General features: G+C 50.0%; 1 protein-coding gene and 1 pseudogene across 1 annotated transcript in view; both read left to right on the top strand.

The window, feature by feature from the left end:
* The window catches only part of LOC115655955 (phosphatidylinositol 3-kinase regulatory subunit gamma), a 359,546-nt gene that overhangs the window by 127,111 nt on the left and 214,154 nt on the right, over positions 1 to 18,281 (top strand). The window lies entirely within an intron of this gene.
* Positions 11,260 to 11,693, top strand: LOC115655956 (annotated as a pseudogene).

Consider the following 18,281-nt stretch of genomic DNA (forward strand, 5'->3'; position numbering starts at 1 on the left):
GCTTGGGGAGAGTCCCAGAGGGAAGGACCCGCCTCCTTCAAGTTAGACACTTGCTCCATGTTGGACTGGAGCATAAATACCTTTAGTCCTGCCACGCCCTGCTCTGACTTCCTGCCACATCCAGCTCCGACTTCCTGCCCCTGGCTCTCAGCCAGGCCCCTTGCGACTTTTAGTTATGATTATTTTTAAATCTTCTTCCTCTGGTTGGAGGGGGTGAAATCCCATTAAGATAAACATTGAAAAAAAAAGAATCTTACTTTCAAATGAAATTTACGGGGGAGGAAAAATCCTAAGAACCAGGCAAACCTTCTCTTTGAAATCCTTCCCTGAAGGCTGTATGCAAAATTATGCAAATGAGTCAATTAAATAAGGGAGGGTCCCTGGGGCTAATAGCCCCAGGCCAGAACCAATCAGTGTTGGATTTCCGAGTTTAGAAGCAGATAGCTGCTGTTTTTCTCGATCTCTGTTAGGCTCATTAGAGCCGGGCTGTGTTAGACACCCCAGCTAAAATCATCGCCGGGAGGCTTGGGGTAGGGGGAAGGTTTAGAGCCAGCAGAATGTGCACCCCCACCTTCTCTGCCCTGCGTGTCTTCCACCCCGGGTATTCCCCAAGAGAGACGGAGTCTGCCCACATGCTCCTTGCAACCATCTGAAATAGACCGGTGCTCTCAGCACATCATCTTCCCAATCACTCGCCCTGCCAGTCCTGGAGCCGTCCACTTGCTGGGTCAGCACTGCTCTCTGCAGGCATTCGCCGGTTTGGGATTAGCTGCATTTCCCCATCTAAAGGGGAATCCCAGGAGCCCCGCAGCTTGTTAGTCCCCTGAGTGGAGGGGCGGGTGGGATTTCTGTGCCTCTAGTGAAGTCATCCCCCTCTCTGGAGACTCCTCCATCCCTGCTGGAGAGGAATGACGCCTGGGCTCACGCCAAATGCCGCTAAAGAGCCAATGTCTTGCCTTTGGAATGAACCAGGTTGACACCAAGTTTAAGGGATTTTTAAAGAAATTCCCCAATGCATTCTCCTGAGTTTTCTAGTTTTCTCAGCCCACTTCCACAGACCGTGTTCCACCCACGGGCTACATTACCAATCAGCTCAGCGGTCCAGATCTTCACAGAGCATCAAGCATGGGGGGCCGGTGAACACGCCACTGGGGGAGGCTAGCCCTCAGCCCCTCCCCTGCCCGAGGCCCTGCCCCTCCCCTTCCGCCCCCCCTCCACTGGAGCCCAGAGCGCGCACACACACTGCGGCCGCTGGCCGGGCCGTGTCTCCAGCCCCAGCGCTGGACGAGCGGGTGGGAGGGCCGGAGCTCCCCCCCCACCCTGGAGTGCCGGGCAGGTGGCACAGCCCCCAGCCCAGGGCCCTGTGCGCAGCAGCCCCAGCCTGCCTGCCCCATCCTCTCAGCCCCAGAATAGCAGGACGGGAACTGGAAACAGGCAGGAGGAGGACCGGGGGTGAAGCATGGGCAGGGCTACCCTAGGCTGTTTGGGGAGGCACAGCCTTCCCCTGCCTATGCTACCTGCCGCCCATGGCGTCCAATATTGTCACGCCAGTGAAGTCAAGGGCGTGGGGCCAGTTTCTACCAGCCGAAGGTTCACAGATTTGTAGATTCCAGGCCAGAAGAGCCCATGGTGATTACCCCCAGGCCAGATCACTTCCCTGAAAGAATTCCAGCTTGAGCTAGAGCTGGCCTTTTAGAAAAACATCCCGTCTGGATTTCAAAAGGGCCAGCGATGGAGAATTGACCCTTGGTCAGTTGTTCCAGTGGCTAATTCCCCTCAATGGAGCTAACCCTGCGTATTCTGCTGGAGCGGAGTATAAACGTTTCCAGCCACATGCAGCCGGTGGAAAGCTGTCTGCCTCGCAGTCCTGCAGCAATCCTGAATGCAGGTTAGAGTAATAGTCAGCACTCTCAGTGGCTCTACTCCTTGTCCAGTCACAGCCGGGTGCGAAACTGCTCTCAAACCGCAAGGGTGGCATTTAGCCCTGAAGTGAATGGCTGCACAGGGTGTTTTGAGAGCAATGAATCGAGCCCATAAGCCATAGATCTCAAAGGAGGGATAGTGTCATTATTTCTCATTTTATGGATGGGGAAACTGAGGCACAGAGAGGTTAAAGTGAGGTGCCCAAGGTCACCCGTCAGAGAGAGAATAAAACCCAGGTGTCCAGGATAGGGCTTAAGCCACTGGGCCATTTGCGAGAAACGCTTGTGTCTCTATGGGAAGACAAAGGACTCTCTTTCCCCAACCTCTCATCCTCCCTCTGCAGCATGTGACCTCCCCCACCCCCCCACTACAGCATAGAGGCTGTGGCACTGAAATCCAGGGGAGTTTTGCAACTCCCTTCAACAGGAGCTGGGCCAATCTTTCACGTTTCTCTGGTGCTTTTCCTTCCCCAAGGGACTGCTGTGTTCACCACCAAAAAGCAGCTGCCAGTGGAGTAGAACGTAGCCACTTCTTCAGTAACACAAAGCAGCGGGTTTAGGACAGGAAGTGACAAAGAAAACGACAGTCTCCATGTGAAAGAGGAGGGGCAATTGAGGGAAGCCAAATGTCATTCCTCAGTTTGGGATTTGGCCAGGACGTGGGGGTGACAGCAAAGAACCCTTCTATCTTCTCTGGACCAGCAGTTACGGCTTTGGGCATTAGAGACGGCTGATCCATCCTTCGGGGGACAGAACTTGCCTACGAGCTTCCCCCGACCTGGATACAACTGATTTGACGACATCCTTTTAATGAGAGCTCTTCTGTGGTGTGTGGCAGTTACTCGCCAATGTATCCAGAGGAATCAGGCCAAGTCACGCTCCTAATGTGCAAGGTATTTCAGTGATCATTTCTGAGCAAAAGCTCAGCACTGACGGATCGTCATTGCCGTCACGTAAGTGAAAACACATGTTCTCGCTCCGTCTGCCCATCTGGCCGCAAGCTCTCACTGCTGCCGAATAGCTCTTATGTTTGAAAAATGTACTGGCACCAGGAGGATGCCCCAAACTTTCACCCGGTCTCTGAACTGAGCCTTTTGAAATTAATATTTGTATTATACTAGAACCTAAAGGTCCCAGCTGAGATGAGGACCCCCATTGTGCTAGGACTACACTAGTGTTTCTCAAACAGGGGTCTCCGCTTGTATAGGGAAAGTCCCTGGTGGGCCGGGCCAGTTTGTTTACTTGCCCTGTCCACAGGTCCAATCGCGGCTCCCACTGGCCATGGTTCGCTGCTCTGGACCAATGCTGCGGGAAGAGGTGCGGGCTGAGGGACATACTGGCCGCCACTTCCTGCAGCTCCCTTTGGCCTGGAGCAGCAATCCGGGGCCAGTGGGAGCCGCGATCAGCCGGACCTGCGGACAGGGCAGGTAAACAAACCGGCCCGGCCTGCCAGGGGCTTTCCCTACACAAGCAGCGACCCCAGTTTGAGAAACACTGGACTATACAGACCCAGAGAAGAGAAAGTCACTGGCCCAAAGAGCTTATATTCTAAATAGGTAAGACAGACACAGGATGAGAGGGGAAACTGAGGCACAGAGCAGTGACGTGACTTGCCCAAGGTCACACGCAGAGTCTGTGGCAGAGCCAGGAATTGGATTTGAGTCTTCATGAAGAATGCACAGTGCGCACGCCTCCATGAACTCAGCACACAGAATTGTTACAAATTTCGAGGTGAGACCTACAGAAAAGGAACTGCCGCCTTTTTGTCAATATCTGTGTGAACAATTAAATTATGTTCTATAATGAGCACAGAGAGACGATCTAACCTATCCCAACACGTCAGAGCATATAACTGTGACAGACGGCCCAAACTGGCACTCCAGATTTAAAGCCCTCAGGGTGTTCCTAGCTAGAGCTGTTTTCTGAGTTTCAGATCTAAGTGGATCCAGATCCCTGGGAAAATCAAGGCTGGTGGAAAATTTTCCATCAGAGCTTTTATTTTCCGATGGACAATTGGGCTTTTCGCTAAACGAAAACATTCAAGGAAGGCGTCTGCTTTCCTCAACCATGTTTTGATTTTTAGTTGGAAAAATAATAAATGCAGAATTTGGGGGAGAATGTTAAAAAAATGTATTTTCAACCAAAAATCAAAATTTTCTGCTGGCAATTTCAAGGAGAATTATTATTTTTTTAAATTTGTTGAAATTTTCCATGCAGGGAAATCTCCCCATGCCCCACCTCCATTTTACAAGCAGCTCTAGGGAAAAGCCCATTTCTGCTTTGGTGGTGGTGGGGGAACTGGAAGTTAGACTCCTCCCTCACCTGGCGAACTCCGCTCCCCAGCACTGCCCTGTGGGAAAAGGACCCCCGAAGGATGCGAGCTCCTGGGATCTGCTTTTCCAGCAGATGTGGCTCCCAGCCAAGCAAGGAGGGTCCTTTTACCAGTGCCCCGTGGTGAGCAGGGACAGGACCACACTGCCACTCACCCCAGAAGACCCCTGTTGGAACAGGACCATGGCAGCCTGACCTCCCCTAAAGAGGGAGCTGATCTTGCCAGATTTCCCCTGGTTTGGTTCCAAGTCCCAGTGCGAATTGGGGTTCAGCTGAAAATCTGCCCCGCCCATTCCTACACTGGTGGGATCCAGCCCTGGGCAAGGCTGGCTCAGCCCACTGCTGCCTGCATGGTGCTGCGAGGGCCGCATGCCAGCGTGGTATAAATGGGGCTATTGTCCGGCTGCCCCTTTGTCCAGCATTTGCAACGCCCTTCCAGCTGAAAGTGAGAGCTGGGAATTCGATCCCAGCCTCGCTGGAGGAGACTGTCCCTGCAGTCCGTCTGGCCAGCGACCCAGCTCTCCAGACTGCAGTGTCCAGTCTCAGCAAGAGCTACTGAAACCTGTTGCCCCCGATTTCCCTCATGGGAACGGGCGGGTGTGGAGGGCTCCCAGGAGCGAATGAAAAGCCTGACTGTCTACCAGCGACTGGGTGGCCTGTGTGAATCGAGTGGGGGGTCTCACTCCATTTCCACATGGACAGGTGGCCACACAGTGCAGCTCAACACCCCCCTCCGTGGTTGGGACGACGCAGCGGCATCCCAGGGCTGCCTTAGCAGCAGAAAGGCCACTTGCACCAGTTTCAGGAAGAGGCAGTTCCGGGTAGGGAAGCTTACGCTGCCCCTGTTCCAGGGAGAGAAAGCTTCAACGCTGCATACTCCCCTTTCACCAATGCTCAGCCCCCAGTTCAGCAAAGCACATAAGCACCTGCTTATCTTGAAGAAGTTTCTGAAATCCCACCAAAGTTGTTTTAAGCATGTGCTTGATAAAGCAAGGGCTTAAATGCATGGCTGAATTGAGGCGTAAACCCATGTTATGTATATTTTAGAAATAACAGAAGAAGATCCATCTGATTTAGTTGGGAATTGGTCCTGGTTTGAGCAGGGGGTTGGACTAGATGACCTCCTGAGGTCTCTTCCAACCCTGATATTCTATGATTCTATGATCCAACCAGGAATTTCTAATAAAAGTAAAGGACTCCTTTTCCAAAAAGATGAGGAGGGAGGAGAGAGAGCAGAAAGTCAGGGCTGGTTATTCTCAAGGTATGTCTACACTACAGGATTATTCCGATTTTACATAAACCGGTTTTGTAAAACAGATTGTATAAAGTCGAGTGCATGCAGCCACACAAAGCACAATAATTCAGCGGTGTGCGTCCATGTACCGAGGCTAGCGTCGATTTCTGGAGCGTTGCACTGTGGGTAGCTATCCCATAGTTCCCGCAGTCTCCCCCGCCCCTTGGAATTCTAGGTTGAGATCCCAATGCATGATGGTGTAAAAACAGTGTCGTGGGTGTTTCTGGGTAAATGTCGTCACTCATTCCTTCCTCCGTGAAAGCAACGACAGACAATCATTTTGCGCCCTTTTTCCCTGGATTGCCCTGGCAGACGCCATAGCACGGCAACCATGGAGCCTGTTTTGCCTTTTGTCACTGTCACCATATGTGAACTGGATGCCGCTGACAGAGGCGGTACTGCAGTGCTACACAGCAGCATTCGTTTGCCTTTGCAAGGTAGCAGAGATGGTTATCAGTTGTTCTGTACCATCTGCTGTGCCATTGTAAATTGGTGATGAGATGATGGTTATCAGTCGTTCTGTACTGTCTGCTGGTGTCATGGGTGCTCCTGGCTGACCTTCACTGAGGTCGGCTGGGGGTGCAAAGACAAAAATGGGAATGACTCCCTGGGTCATTCCCTCCTTTATGTTTTATCTAAAAATAGAGTCAGTCCTGCCTAGAATATGGGGCAAGTGTATTAGAGAGCCAGTGCATCAGAGAGCACAGCCACTCCGTGTCAGATCCTACAGAAATGATGAGCTGCATGCCATTCATGGGGGGTGCCCCTACAACAACCCAACCCGTTGCTTCCCTCCTCCCCCAACCCTCCTGGACTACCATTGCAGTGTCCCCCCATTTGTGTGATGAGGTAATAAAGAATACAGGAATAAGAAACACTGACTTGTTACTGAGATTAAATGAGGGGGAGGCAGCCTCCAGCTGCTATGATAGTCCAGGCAGGACATTAAACGTTGGGAGGGGGGAGAGGAACCCAGCCTCCCGCTGCTATGATAGTGCAGGCAGTACAGAATCTTCTTTAGACATGAAGGGAGTGGGGGCTGATGGAGCTCAGCCCCCAGTTGGTATGATGAAGACGGTTACCAGCCATTCTGTACCATCTGCCGGGAATGACCAGGAGTCATTCCTATTTTTACCCAGGTGCCCCCAGCCAACCTCACCAAGGCCAGCCAGGAGAGCTCACAGGATGATGAGGATGGCTACCAGTCCTACTGCACTGTACCGTCTGCCGCTGGGGAAGGGAGGGGAAAGGATGCTGCTGTTCAGTGCCCCAGCACCGCGTCTACCAGCAGCATGCAGTAGACATACAGTGACATTGAAAAAAGTCAAGAAATGATTTTTTTCCCTTTTCTTTCACGGGGGAAGGGGGGTAAATTGACGACATATACCCTGAACCACCCCGGACAATGTGTTTGACCCTACAGGCATTGGGAGCTCAGCCAAGAATGCTAATGCTTTTCGGAGACTGCGGGGACTGTGGGATAGCTGGAGTCCTCAGTACCCCCTCCCTCCCTCCATGAGCGTCCATTTGATTCTTTGGCTTTCCGTTACGCTTGTCACACAGCACTGTGCTGTGGACCCTGTCTATCATAGCCTGGAGATTTTTTTGAATACTTTGTCATTTCATCTTCTGTAACAGAGCTGTGATAGAACAGATTTGTCTCCCCATACAGCGATCAGATCCAGTATCTCCCGTGCGGTCCATGCTGGAGCTCTTTTTGGATTTGGGACTCTATTGCCACCCGTGCTGATCAGAGCTCCATGCTGGGCAAACAGGAAATGCAATTCAAAAGTTCGTGGGGCTTTTCCTGTCTACCTGGCCAGTGCTTCTGAGTTCAGATTGCTGTCCAGAGCGGTCACAATGGTGCACTGTGGGATACCGCCCGGAGGCCAATACCATCGATTTGCAGCCACACTAACCTTAATCCGACATGGCAATACCGATTTAGCGCTACTCCTCTCATCGGGGAGGAGTACAGAAACCGGTTTAAAGAGCCCTTTATATCGATATAAAGGGCCTCGTTGTATGGACGGGTGCAGGGTTAACACTGCTAAATTCGGTTTAAACGTGTAGTGTAGACCAGGCCTCAGACTCACCAGCATTTTATTAACAGTCCCGCTGCACATTCAGGTTCCGTTTATTAATGGCTTATAAAGAGTTAATCAAGGATGACTTGTCGTTATCAGCATGTTTCAGACCGGAGTAGTTAAGCAGCTCAGCGGCAGCTGCTATCAATGCTTATAACGCATAACAATTGGCCTGCCGGACTCCTTAACAATCGCAGAACCAGTTACAAAACCCCTTTAAGCTATGCACCAGTGGGCCTTGATTACCCACTTCGGTGGGAGAATAAGTGGAGAGAGAGCTGATGGATGGGTAATATCATCCCTCTGGAGCTGGTGGTGCGGGGGAGGGGTCATTCCTGGCTCTGCTACAGACTGCCCGGGTGACCTTGGGCAAGACACTTAGCCACTCTGTGCCTCGGTTTCCCCACTGTAGAATGGGGATAACCGCTCTGCCCTGCCTCACAGGGGGGCTGCCAAGACAGATGCGTTGAGACTGGGAGGTGTCTGAGGAGAGCGTGCTTGTAAGGAGCTAAAATGCTAACCATCAATTTCAGCCGAAGTGCATCCAGGTTGGAGAGCTGCCCTTTAAACTGCCTCCTCCCGCACACGTGGCAGTGCAAGTCATGTGGGAAGCATGTGGGAACCAGCATGAAGACATGTGAGCTGCACCAGCTCCACATGTGAAGCCTTTGTGGGAAAAGGCTCTGGCATACGCTCAGTGTACAGCTTGTGGGAGACCTGGTGGAGGCTGGAGCTTTGGACCTCGCAGAAGGGCAATGAACCGGTGGCTTTTATCCTCTTCGGACCCAGCTGGGCTTTGAGAAGGTCCTCATGAGGGGGTTTCCAGACTGTGGGATTCCACCCTCAAAGGGCCGACCTTTGGGGTTTCTTTATGGGGCCCACGCGTCCCCTAGCCCGCGTGTACTGTGGGAATGGGACTTGACTAGCTGAATGGCCTGGCGGGCATGGCCTAGTGGTCTTAGTGGAAGCCAGGGGGGTCCAGAATTCCTGCGCCATCTCTTGCACTGCCTCGCTCTGCGGCCATGGACGCCCAAGTCTCCCAGTCCCTGAGCAACCAGAACGCCCAGGCCCAACTCAGTCTGCTCATGTCGGGGCTTCCTCGCTCTCCCAGCCTGTGAAATGGGGGCACCAGAGCTGCCTTAGCACCTGGGGGAGGCTGTGGCGATCCGGGGCTGCTGTCTGTAAATGGCTTTGAAGATGTAAAAGGCTGTTTGTGGGCCAATTGACTGGGGTGTTCCTATCCATCCTTGTAGTATCTAGGCACTGAGCACAGGGTTGTTACAGTACTGCTAAAGATGTTAGGCCAGCACCTTGCGACCATATCCTTTCCCTGAAGCCAATAGGAATGTGACCCCAAGAAAGGGCTCTTTGAGCCGGGGTGATGGGAGGTGTACATAGCCGTGTATTAGAGAGAGGACTGGAGAGGGTCCTGTGTCCCAGCTGCATCCAAAACTACAGATCAAAGCCACTGATGTGTCCTCTTAGGGTTGGTTATGTCTACACTGCACAGTTAACCTGGCTCCTACCTGGGTTTTAACCTTCACCTCCCCATACCGTCCACACGCACACACCGACCTCTGAGCTGGGTTTGGAGGTGCTCTAAGCCCAGGATAGCTGACCCTGCTGGAGGACGGGTTAGAGCCCCGTCTCTGCTTTAACTCGGGCTGGAAATTGCCCACTTTGCAGTGAGGACAGGCTAAATCACTCCAGTGCTGGAAGTCCTCCAGTGCCTTCCCACAATTCCCCCCAAGGACAGACACATTCTCTCACAGTTGCCTGGGTAGGAATCCTAGAGCGTCTCAGCCCAAGGTGCCATGGGACATGCCCCCCACACACAAGGGCGAGTGCAGAGAGAGTGAGGACACAGCAGAGCAGGAGGGGCTTTGCAGTAGAGGATGCTCACACCTGGGCTTGTGTTATAACCTAGTCCCAGATTTGGACCTTAGCGTCCAAAATATGGGGGTTAGCATGAAAACCTCCAAGCTTAGTTACCAGCTTGGACCTGGTAAAGCTGCCACCACCCAAATAATTAGAGTGTTTTGGGGCACTCTGGTCCCCCCAAACCTTCCCTGACCCAAGACCCAAATCCCTTGAGTCTCACAACAAAGGGAAATAAACCTTTTCCCTTCCCCCTTCCAGGTGTTCCTGGAGAGATGCACAGAAGCAAGCTCCGTGAATTTAAACAGAGGGATTCCACCCTCCCCGTTTCCAGCCTTGGAAAACAGAAGTACCGAGAGCTAATCTCTTTTCCCCCCTCACCCAGAGGGAATGCAAAGTCAGGCTAGTAAATCTAACACACACAGATTTCCCCCTGACTTCTTCCTCCCACCAATTCCCTGGTGAGCACAGACTTAATTCCCTGGAGTTCCCCACTAAAGAAAAACTCCAACAGGTCTTAAAGAGAAAGCTTTATGTAAAAAGGAAAAAAAATACATAAAAATGGTCTCTCTGTATTAAGGTGACAAATACAGGGTCAATTGCTTAAAAGAAATATGAATAAACAGCCTTATTCAAAAAGAATACAATTCAAAACACTCCAGCAACTACACACATGTAACTACAAAAAACCAAACCTATCTTTTTGTACTTACAACTGGGAAACAGAAGATTAGAAAGCAGGAAATAGAGAAATCCTTCCCATAGCCGAGAGAGAGACAGACACAAGACAAAGACTCAGACACAAACTTCCCTCCACCCAGACCTGAAAAAGTCTGGTTTCCTGATTGGTCCTGTGGTCAGGTGTTTCAGATTACTTTTTTCCAGGTGAAAGAGACGTTAACCCTTAGCTATCTGTTTATGACAGCTTGACTAACCCCGGTGCTCAGATTGAGGGGCCACCCACCAGTGAGCATCCGCACTGCATTGGAGATCTGGGTTTACAGTCGCTGTGCCCGGGTCTTACAGGCATGCTGACATGTCCATTCTGCGCTATGCAGACTTTCTGATGCAGCGCTGTGGCTTGAGTTGTGTCCACACTGCAAAATGACAGGGCTTGACCCTGAGTCACAGTGAGACTTGGGTTTTGACCCATCCCTCCCAGCACGGTCCCAGGATGTAGGTCCTGAGTGCCTGCTGTCCCAAGTCAGACTGACTTGTGTGTGGTCGGAAAAGGGGCTGTGGGCTCAGACCGGAGTCAGGCTTAATGTGCAGTGTGGACGTCCCCTGGTACACTCATGAAAGTGCCGTTGCTTTGCTGGTGGGAGGAGTCCTACTGAACAGTCCCCTTGGTGCTGAGGAAGTGAGGCCGCCCTACAGCTGGATTCAGTGAAGTGGCCTGACCCTGGCCTCTGTGAGGAGTAGGGATTCCGCAGGTTAACAGAGGAGCCTTTCAGTCTGTGTGCATGCACTAGCCAACTTCCCTGTTCCATTTAACTCAGGCAGCTGCTAAAGCAAACACCCTCCCCTGGAGTTTCTGTTCCCAGCATTGTCACATAGGACCCCCCCGCTGGAACCTGCTGAGGGGAAATACAGAAGCAAGATAAAGTTCCTTGTCGTTTGTGACCTCTGACTCGCAAGCATTTGGGGGTAGAATGAGCCAGGTTTCCTTAGGAGCCTAAGCTATTTAGCAGTGCAAACGGACATATCTTGTGCTAGCAGTGCGTCTGCCCAGCAATGCAGCGGGTCCATGGGCTGGGAGGAGAAGGCGGTGCGGGGCTAGAGTGAGTTCATGCAGGTGTCCCAGCAGAACCGGGGCCGGCCCATCTTTGCCTTCTTCTGTGGGGACAAGGATGACCAAGGCAGGAGCTGGTGCCCAGATTGTGTCACTGCTGAACCAGTTGTGTGGAGTGAATTAAATAGCCTGCCTGATGGAGCTGTCCATTGCCTACTTCATCTACTGCCAAGTAGGAGACCGAGCCTACTGGAAAGACCCCAACAATTAGTTCAGAAAGATCTGAAACTAACTGCAGTGCCTGCGCTACTTAAATATGGGACACCTCAGTTGGTAGAAGAAGAATGTATTAACAGAGAGCTTGTGCACATGTTGTTTACTGAAGATTAACTTTTCTCTCTTCCTTAGTCAATCATTTATCTAGAAAGTAGATACCCATATCTTCAAGCTGCTGGTCATTTTCATTCAAAGGAGCCATCATGTATTGCCTTATCTCCATTGGCTGAGTGGCCAAAATAAATGCCATGAAACTGCTGGTACAGAGCATGGGAAGGGATCATAGAATCATAGAAGATTAGGGTTGGAAGAGACATCAGGAGGTCATCTCGTCCAAAACCCCCTGCTCAAAGCAGGACCAATCCCCAACTAAATCATCTCAGCCAGGACTTTGTGAAGCTGGGCCTTAAAAACCTCTAAGGATGGAGGTTCTACCACCTCCCTCGGTAACCCATTCCAGTGCTTCACCTCCCTCCTAGTGAAATAGTGTTTCCTAATATCCAACCTAGACCTCCCCTACTGCAACTTGAGACCGTTGTTTCTTGTTCTGTCATCTGCTGCCACTGAGAACAGCCGAGCTCCATCCTCTTTGGAACCCACTTTCAGGTAGTTGAAGGCTGCTATCAAATCACCCCTCACTCTTCTCTTCTGCAGACTAAATAACCTCAGTGCCCTCAGCCTCTCCTCCTAAGTCATGTGCCCCAGCCCCCTGATCGTTTTTATTGCCCTCCGCTGGACTCTCTCCAATTTGTCCACATCCCTTCTGTAGCGGGGGGTCCAAAACTGGATGCAATACTCCAGGTGTGGCCTCACCAGTGCTGAATAGAGGGGAATAATCACTTCTCTCGATCTTCTGGCAATGCTCCTACTAAATAATGCAGCCCAATATGCTGTTAGCCTTCTTGGAAACAAGGGCACACTGCTGACTTATATCTTGCTTCTCGTCCACTGTAATCCTCAGGTCCTTTTCTGCAGAACTGCCGCTTAGCCAGTCAGTCCCCAGCCTGTAGCAGTGCGTGGGATTCTTCCTTCCTAAGTGCAGGACTCTGCCCTTGTCCTTGTTGAACCTCTTCAGGTTTCTTTTGGTCCAATCCTCTAATTTATTTAAGCCACTCTGGACCCTAGCCCTACCCTCCAGCGTATCTACCTCTCCCTCAAGTTTAGTGTCATCTGCAAACTTCCTGAGGGTGCTATTCATCCCATCATCTACATCACTGATAAAGCTGTTGAACAAAACCGGCCCCAGGACTGACCCTTGGGGCACTAAAAAACTGTAACTGATCCTTGTGCTGAATTAAACTCCTACTTACAACAACAACAGAAATAGCTCCTGTAGAGTGGGCAGTTCTGCATACAGACACTATGACTGTACGCGCGCCCAGGGAGTAGAAGGACTAGAGCTGGCCATACTTTTTCGAACGAATAGTAAATTCACCAGAAAATGCAGTTTCGGGGCAACCGAAACTATTTGCCAACGTGCGTCGAATTCAGCAAATAGTTTCAGTTTCAGCCAGGTAAAAATGCTGAAATGGTTCATTTTGACATTTTCGGAACGATTTGTTTCAAAATGAAATTGTGTTTCAAACTGGCATTTTGGCTAGAAAATGGCATTTCAAATCAACCCAAGTGAATTTCTTGGGAGGGAGGGGACGTTGTGTCAGCAAGAAAAAATGGGGAAAAAGTCAGTTTTAGTTAGAAACAAAATAATTTTCAGATTTTTCATTTCAGCCACCAAACCAAAATATCAATTATTTGCTCAGCTCTAATCATCTATTCCCGGGGTCTCCAACGCGGTGCCCGCAGGCGCCATGGTGCCTGTGAGGGTGTCTAGGTATGCCTGCATACTGACTGGCGGACGAGCATCCGCCGAAATGCTGCTGAATTTGGGCGGCGACGCCGCTGGATGATGCCGCTTGCCACCAACAAGCAGCGTCATCCAGAGGCATCGCCGCCAAAATGCTGCCGAATTTCGGCAGCATTTCAGCGGATGCGCGTCCGCCACCATGGTCCTTCATCTGGCGACCGCCAGACAAAAAAGGTTGGGGACCACTGTTCTATTCCATAAACTCAGGGCTCTCCCACTTGAATTTAAGGGTAATCTCCTCTAGCTGGCAGCAGTATTAAGACTTTTATCCTCCCTTCAGGCCTCCAGCAACCAGGGGGCGACATTATCACAAGCACTGGAGCGGTGGCTACCTGTTCATTACCACTTCAGTCCAACAATGCTATGGGGAAGGGATCAAAGACAGACAGAGTAAAGATATAACACTCTCTCCATTCTACTAGTATCTTTGGAGGATGTTAAACAGCAGTTAAAAAGTTAAACCTTTTCAAATCTGTAGGTGCAGATAACTTGCATTCAAGAGTTTTAAAAGAGCTGATTGAGGAGCTTGCTGGACCATTGATGTTGATTTTCAATACGTCTTGGATGACTGGGTTCCAGAATACTGGGAGAAAGCTAATGTGCCAATATTAGAAGGGGTAAACGGGGTGACCTGGATAATTCTATGTCTGTCAGTCTGACATTGACCACGAGCAAGATAATGGAGCAACCGAAATGGGACTTGATCAATAGAGATAAAAGGAGGGTGATATCATTCATGCCAATCAACATGGGTTTGTGTAAAGTAAATCCTGTCAAGCTAACTTGATATTTCTTTGATGAGATAAGTTTGGCTGATAAAGGAGTTGATGTAATATACTCGGACTTCTATAAAGCATTTGACTTGGTACTGCATTAAACAAGCACAAGGGACTCAGAGTGGCTTTCACAGCAGCGCTATGCAGGAACATTGCTTGGTACTGCACAAGGATATAAAATTAACCCGGCACACATTAAATGGATTAAAAACTGGCTAACTGATGGGTCTCCAACTGTAACTGTAAACTGGGAATCATCACTGAGTGGGTGTGTTTTTAGTGGGGTCCTGCAGGGATCCAATCTTAGCCCAACGCTCTTTCACATTTTTCTCAGTGACCTAGACGAAAACATAAAACCATCACTGATCAAGTTTGCAGAGAACACAAAAACTGGGGCAGTGGCAAATAATGAAGAGGACAGGTCACTGATAAAGTGATCTGGGTCACTTTCTTAGCTGGGCACAAGCAAACAATATGCATTGTAACATGGCTAAATGTAAATGGTGACATCCAGAAACAAAGAACGTAGGCCATGCTTACAGAATGGGGGACTCTATCCTGGGAAGCAGTGACACTGAAAAAGATTTGGGGGTCGTGGTGGATAATCAGCTGAACATGAGTTCTCAGTGCGACGCTGTGGCCAAAGGTGCTAATGTGATCCTTGGATCCATGAACGAGGAATCGCAGCAGAGAGGTTATTTCACCTCTGTACTAGGCCTGGTGCAATCGCTGCTGAAATCCTGTGTCCAGTTCTAGTGTCCACAATTCAGGACAGATGTTGATAAATTGGAGAGGGGATCAGAGAAGGACCATGAGAATGGTTAAAGGACTGGAAAACCAACCTGCCTGACTGCGATAACTCAAGGAGCTTGGTGTAGTTAGCTTCACAAAGAGAACAGTAAGGACTTGTTCACAATTTGCAAATACCTGCATAGGGAACAAATATTTAATGAGAGGCTCTTCACTCTAGCAGAGAAAGCTATCACTGGATCCAATGGCTGGAAGTTTAAGTGACACAAAATCAGACTGGAAATAAGGCATAAATTTTAAACAGTGTGGGTAATTAGCCATTGGAACAGTTTACCAAGGGCTGTGGGGGATTCTCCACCACTGACAATTTTTCAAGGAAGATTGGATGGTTCTCTGAAAGCTCTGCTCTAGAAGTTATTCTGGGATGTTCTCTGGCCTGTGTTATACAAGGAGTCGGGCAAGCTGATCACAATGGTACCTGCTGGCTTTGGAATCTGTGAATCTATGCAAACAGGAGCCCTCCCCTGTGTCGTCATTTGCTGCTGCTGGGAAATTAAAGGACTGTTTTGGTTTGGCTAGTCAAATCACAGGTAGAATAAGAACCTAGCCACTCTTGGTTCAGACGAGGTAGAGAAATTACTGTGAGTGTGAGTTCAACTGAGAAAAGTTGAGCTTGTGCACAAAAAGACTGCCCAGAGGAGGAGGATAAATAATTGCCACCTATTATTCCAGCATGAGGAGACCTGGTCAGAATAGCTGCTCAGAGCCGAGGGAGGCATAATTGCTACCTAGTCCGGGTCTCGTGGAAAGACAAAGATCTATTCACTACAGGTGCCCTCCCCATCCCCCCACACGAGAGGGTTTCACTATACAGGGGATTTACAGGAATATAACAGGACTTGCTCTTCCCTAAGAGAGCGAGTGAGTAGAGAGAAACTGGGAGCCAGTGGCTCTGCAGAGAATGTTTTCGTCTAAACGAGCACGGGAGGAGGTTGTGTGACCCAGCGGGCAGGGAGCTGGACTGGGAGTCAGGAGATCTGGCTTCTGTTCCTAGCTCTGCCACTGGCTGCTGGGTGTCCTTGAGCCAATCACTTTATAAAAGTCTCCCTTCCCTTTGGCTGTCCCTGGCAAGCTCTTTGGGGAAGGGGCTGCCTCTCACCAGATGTGTCTGTAAAACGCCCAGCACCACAGGGTGCCAGCTCTCAGGTGGACACCCCCGGATATTAGTAAAGAGACTGGTCCCCCCAGCCGCTTTCAGCACAGTGTCAGTTACACGGAGGCTGGAGGGTGATTCCCAGCTGGGATAGACACATGCACAGTAGCTCCAATTGAGCTAGCGTGCTAAAAACAGAAGTGTCGCCACGGTGAGGCAGGCAGCAGGGCAGGTCCTGGGTAGGGTGTACATGGGGCGGGTAGCGCATCACCCTGCTTCTGTTTATAGCATGCTAACTCAATCCAAGCGACATCCGTGTGAGATGGAAATTACACCTCTAGCTCAAGCAGACATGGACCCTTCGACTCTGCAGGGCTCGGCGTGGCCATCAGCCGGATGGTTGGCACAGGTCTGTGTTGTTACGTGCTGGCTGACTCATTCCATGAGGAGAGGTGCTTTCCTATGGAAGAAGAACATTGAGGACTTAAATCTCTCCTGGCCCCATTGTGAGATGGGGAGAATAACACCTTGTCTGCCAGGGGCCTGGAATGGCTTATTTGTACAGTGCTTAGAGATCCTCAGCTCAAAAGGGCTTTGCAAGCGCAGCATATTTTAAATGTTGATCTTTAATTGCCCCCTAGGAAGCGTTCGTGCTGCAACACAAACAGATGCCACAATAGTGTCTTAAGAAGGGCAGGGAGGAAAACCCCAGCAATGTCCTTGTCTCTCTCGCTTGCTCATTGGGTCCGCGCCTCTGCCCTTTGGGGAGGCACTAGGAGCTGAGAGTTAACAAGCTTTGCAACAAACCCTGGCCTCCTAGACAGCCTCTGTTAAGATGGGCGAAAAATGGCTCCTTTGTTCACAGCTCTCATCAGAGAGTCCAGTCTCTGTCTTTAAACACCTCTGCCTAGCTTGTCTCCTGCCGTGAAAACGGACAGTGACAAATGGCATTAGACCAAAGCAAAGCAATATGCCCATAATGGCTCGGAAAAGCCAGAGAGGTTCTCTTTGACTGCATTTGCCAGGTCTGCTCCCAGGTCTTTGGGTGTATGCAGAGCCCCACAGAACCGTTAACTGCGTCTCCACATGGTGTCGGTGTCCAGATTCAAACTTCAGGGGGTTCAGCACCTGGGTTTTCATGATACAAATGATAGTTGGGAAGCAGGGGTCAAGGCCCAGAGTCAATGTTCCTCCAAGTTGTGATGTGCTCAGGGCTGGGGTCTTGGATGGGGTTTAGCACCTGAGTCCCCACTTGTGTGGAACATCCAGTCCCCTGATTTGCAGACCCATGGGATGCTTCTCATACCCCCAATCAGAGCAGCGCGGGAACCGGAATGTCCATTTCACTGGAAGTTCCAACATTTTAATGTTTGGTTTTTGTCATGGAACAAAGTGTCAAATTTCAGAAGTTTTCCGTGAAGTGAATTTGGGGGGTGGGGGGAAGTGAATTTGTGGGGAGAAGGGAAGTGAATTTGTGGGCGGGGAGCAGTGCCATTTCAGGTCATTCAAAACGTTTGGTTTCAACTTTGTAAATTTTATATTATACTGTTACTTCTTTTTGACCTGAGCAGCTAGTCAGAGTTCAGGGCCCTGGGGATGTTCCAGCTGGAAATAGAAACTGATGGCAGCTGGGATTTTCTTGGACGCAGTCTTGTTTATTTACAAGGCAGGAACAAAACTCTGTCTCTGAACGTAGAAGAACCCAAGAACAAAAGGAGCAATTTCTGAGCTAATATCTCCCATAGTTTTTTGGTCAACATTAGACCCAAAAATGCTGCCTGGCTTTTTCCAAGGTCACACTGCGCTTACTGGCTGCTGCTTGGCTTTCTTGTCTCCATCTCTCTGTTCTTATCTGTTCCCAGCTCTCTCTCTCACACACACACTCACTCACTCTCTCTCTCTCTCCCTACCCAAAAGAATGCTCGGTCGAAAGCTCCTGGATGGGTTCACCTACACCTTTTGTTTTAGATGGGGGCATATGCTGACAGTGATGTTAATGCATTCAACGAAGTGGGTATTCACCCGCGAAAGCTCATGCTCCAAAATGTCTGTTAGTCTATAAGGTGCCACAGGACGCTTTACTGCTTTTAATTAAAGGGTGAATTCACATCTATAAATCTCAATGTGATTTTAATTCAACTCATAACAAGGTTGTTCACAGCTTGTAACAAATTTATAAATGATAATAAATAAGAAAAATACATTGCCAAAGGAAAAA

This window comes from Gopherus evgoodei, chromosome 8 (assembly GCF_007399415.2).
Source record: "Gopherus evgoodei ecotype Sinaloan lineage chromosome 8, rGopEvg1_v1.p, whole genome shotgun sequence".
In the NCBI taxonomy this organism is placed as follows: Eukaryota; Metazoa; Chordata; order Testudines; family Testudinidae; genus Gopherus; species Gopherus evgoodei.